The sequence below is a fragment of the Convolutriloba macropyga genome, unplaced genomic scaffold (genome assembly GCF_964194025.1).
Source record: "Convolutriloba macropyga unplaced genomic scaffold, txConMacr16.3 SCAFFOLD_2195, whole genome shotgun sequence".
In the NCBI taxonomy this organism is placed as follows: domain Eukaryota; kingdom Metazoa; phylum Xenacoelomorpha; order Acoela; family Convolutidae; genus Convolutriloba; species Convolutriloba macropyga.
In genome coordinates, this window is record NW_027451576.1 from 10,900 (window position 1) to 15,000 (window position 4,101).

At 41.1% G+C, this 4,101-nt stretch overlaps 1 non-coding gene and 1 pseudogene across 1 annotated transcript in view; both read left to right on the plus strand.

Moving 5' to 3' along the window:
• Positions 1–709: 709 nt before the first annotated feature.
• On the plus strand, positions 710–861 carry LOC142356809 (5.8S ribosomal RNA; annotated as a pseudogene).
• Positions 862–2,544: 1,683 nt separating this feature from the next.
• LOC142356810 (large subunit ribosomal RNA) overlaps positions 2,545–4,101 on the plus strand; it is a 3,522-nt gene continuing 1,965 nt past the window's right edge. The window contains exon 1 of the ribosomal RNA XR_012761492.1: positions 2,545–4,101. This exon is cut by the window's right edge and continues 1,965 nt beyond it. This is a non-coding gene — a ribosomal RNA (large subunit ribosomal RNA).

Below are 4,101 nucleotides of genomic sequence, written 5' to 3' on the forward strand. Positions count from 1 at the left end.
AAAGGTATAGATAAAAGTTAACGTTGCAGTCAGTACTGTGTAGTTACTAGTAGCTGGATTTAAGCTCGAAGTGAGACACTGTTGGTGAAACTTCATCATGAGAACGTCACAAGCTGATCACGCTCTATGATATGACTAGTATTATGTTGCTTATAGTAGGCTAAGCGCAAGCCGAAACATCAACATGTGAAAGTCGTAGAATTTTGCAATCAAACTGTGGCTAGTACTGTGATGTTACTAGTAACCTTTTCTTACGTCATATGGCCAAGAGAGCATTTGAAGGCGAAACTTCTGCATGGGGAAGCTGCATCATGAACAAAAGTTTATATCGAGTATTATGTTGACGTTAGTAGGCCCTGGCCGAAAGCGCAGCATGTGAAAGGTATAGATAAAAGTTATCGTTGCAGTCAGTACTGTGTAGTTACTAGTAGCTGGATTTAAGCTCGAAGTGAGACACTGTTGGTGAAACTTCATCATGAGAACGTCACAAGCTGATCACGCTCTATGATATGACTAGTATTATGTTGCTTATAGTAGGCTAAGCGCAAGCCGAAACATCAACATGTGAAAGTCGTAGAATTTTGCGATCAAACTGTGGCTAGTACTTTGATGATGCTTGTAGCCAACCGAATTGGTTGAAAAGCCCAATAAGTAAGCTAACTTGGGAGAGCTTGTTGGAAACCAAATGCTACTAGATTGGTCCAAATACATCCTTCAACAGGGGATCACTTGGCTCGCTTTACGAAGAGGAGCACAGCTATATGTGTTAATTCGGTATGAATCGCAAGATTTGTTTACCGACCTCTCTAACGCAAAAGGCGGTCTCGGCTTCGGCTGTTGACTGCGTCCGATTCAGGGTTATATAACTCTCGATTGAACACATTGATGTTCTATTGTTGGTGCTTCCAATAAAATTGGAACACTTAAAGCAGAACCGATTCAAATAATAGCATTCTGATCAATGATTGCATTCCTTGATCAAGAACTGCTGGAGTCATTGTGATGGCGAATTTTCTTCATAAGAAAATTGCAAAGAGACGGAACTTAATGAGACTAGTATTATGTTGTTTCTAGTAAGCGGAAGCTGAAACAGCAACATGTGAAAATCAAGTTTTGTTCAATGATCTCGAGGCGATAAGTACTATGAAGCAACTAGTAGCCTAAGCATGACTCAGATTTGAGACAGTCAAAAAGACTGGCGAAACTTCTTCACATGAAAGTTACATAGAGAACTACAAATGTATACAGCGAGTATTATGTTGTTTCTAGTAGGCGAAAGCTGAAACATCAACATGTGAAAGTTGTCTGCAAACTGTAGAACGATATGTGATTAGTACTGTGCTGTTACTAGTAGCCAGTCTGACTGTAGAAGCCAAGACAAAGGGAAACTAATGCATCTGAAAAGGACAAGTTATGGAAAGGTATGCACGATAAGTATTATGTTGTTTCTAGTAAGCGGCAGCTGAAACATCAACATGTGAACGTCGTTGTGTACAGTAACCTAGAACTATATAGTCCTTAGTAACGTGCATTTACTAGTACCTGTAATTGGTATTCAGACTCAGGCAGTTTGGAATAGTTTGGCAAAGATGCACCAGAGAAAACTGGGATTTGATACAGAAATTGTTGAATACAAGTATTATGCTGCTTCTAGTAGGTTGAATCCGAAACATCAGCATGTGAAAATTGAAAACATTTCTGGTTCGAATTGTCACAAGTATTTGGTGATCTGAGTAGCCAAACTCACTACAACGCCAATTGAAGGCAAAAATTCTCAACGGGAAAAGCTATTCTCATTGAATGAGCTAACAAGACGAGTATTATGTTGCTTCTAGTAGGCGAAAGCCAAAACATCAACATGTGAAAGTCTTGCTGAACAAATTTAATGTTGTTGAGCTCAGTACCGTGTGAATTAGTAGCCATAATTGGCGAGCGAAAATTGAACTGGCGAAACTTCGTCTTTGGAAAATTGCAGATGCCGAGCACTTATTTTGCAACGAGTATTATGTTGACTGTAGTAAGCGAAAGCCGAAACAGCAACATGTGAAAGCTGTTGAAATTTGTGGTCATTTTGCAATAAGTACAAGGAGTGTAACTAGTAGCCAGGTCAAAATTTGGGATAAGAATGAGCAAAAATTCTGCATGAGAACAGTTGAAATTATGAAACTAAATTACAAAGACTAGTATTATGTTGTTTCGAGTACGCGAAAGCGGAAACATCAACATGTGAACGTTTGTAACGAAGTTTCGTTAATTTTCAGCCTAGTACTGAGCAAGAACGAGTAGCCTCATCTCCAATCCCACGCAAAATGTAGTGAAATATGTGAGTGAACCTTATTCACGGTGAGGGTTTCCCGAGGTCTGTATTGCAGCGAGTATTATGTTGCTTCTAGTAAGCGAAAGCTGAAACAACAACATTTGAAAGTTGGAATTAATGACTGAATGGAAACTTCGACCTGTGTTTGATAGTAGTAGCGAACAAAACTGCTGAATCGGTTTCTGTCTCATATTGGTCAGTGAACCAATTAAGAGACAATCAACTACATAACCTGAATTGGGCGAGAGAACCCCCTTAACTTAAGCATATCAGTAAGGGGAGGAAAAGAAATCAACTGAGAATCCCTTAGTAATGGCGAATGAACAGGGAAAAGCTCATCGGGAAGAGAAATGGCAACATTTCTCGGTGTCCGGTATGGTTTGATGCTAGACTGGTGAATTTGTCCTGATGTCTACTGGAAAGTAGCATCAAAGAAGGTGAAAATCCTGTAAAGGTCATTTTCGATACCAGTCATAATGGCTCATTCCTATGAGTAGAGTTGTTTGAAAGTGCAACTCGAAGCTGGAGATATGTCTCTCCAAAAGCTAATTATAAAGCGAGACCGATAGTAAACAAGTACCGTGAGGGAAAGTTGAAAAGCACTCTGAAGAGAGAGTGAAAAGTACGTGAAACTGTTGAAGGGGAACTGGAGTGAGCGTTACCATACTCAATGCCTTGATATTATATTCTCGGCTACCGAGTAGTGTAGTTGTCGTCTTTTGGCAAATCTTGTTAATGAATCGAGCAGAAGTTTTCCTCGGAATTCTTCTTGTTGATTCTAAACAAAATGAGATAAATTGATCTTGATTGCCTGTCTGACCTCAACTTCCTATTCAATGCTCTCTACAGCCCGTCTTGAAACACGGACCAAGGAGTGTGAGTTGCTTGCAAGTGTTGTCGCTCATTGAAAGCGCACACGCGAAATGAAAGTGAACAGTGTAATTTTTATGAATTGCACTACTTTGTGTGGTGAGGGCGCCGATTCGGTGTCCCGCAACCACGGACGGTTTTGCTCTTATTGCATGACTGATCCAGAGCAAGTAGCACACGACCCGAAAGATGGTGATCTATGCTTGGGCAGGGCGAAGCCACGGGAAACCATGGTGGAAGCCCGAAGCGGTTCTGACGTGCAAATCGATCGTCTGACCTGAGCATAGGGGCGAAAGACTAATCGAACCATCTAGTAGCTGGTTTCCTCCGAAGTTTCCCTCAGGATAGCAAAAGCTTGAGCAAGATTGAAAAATCTTCGCAAAGCAATTTCATCGGTTAAAGCGAATGATTAGAGGAATGGGGGAAAATTTTTCCTTCACCTATTCTCAAACTATAAATCGGTGAGATGTCCTTGTGACTTAATTGCACTTGGACTATGAATGCAAGCTTTTTGTGGGCCGCTTTTGGTAAGCAGAACCGGCGATGTGGGATGAACCAAAAGTTGGGTTAAGGCGCCTAACTACTTGCTCATGAGTCACCACAAAAGGTGTTGATTGATACTGACAGCAGGACGGTGGTCATGGAAGTTGAAATCCGCTAAGGAGTGTGTAACAACTCACCTGCCGAATCAATCAGCCCTGAAAATGGATGGCACTAGAGCTCGTGGCCTATACCCAACCATGAATATCAATATCTAACGCAAGTTAGATTAGAGAAAAAGAGCCTCACCAGCTCAAAAATGATATTCATGTGTAGGAGGACACATTGATTGCGCTAAAGTATGCACGCAAGTGTATGCGCGAAGCGATCAATGGAGCAGATCTTGGTGGAAGTAGCAAGTACTCAAATGAGAA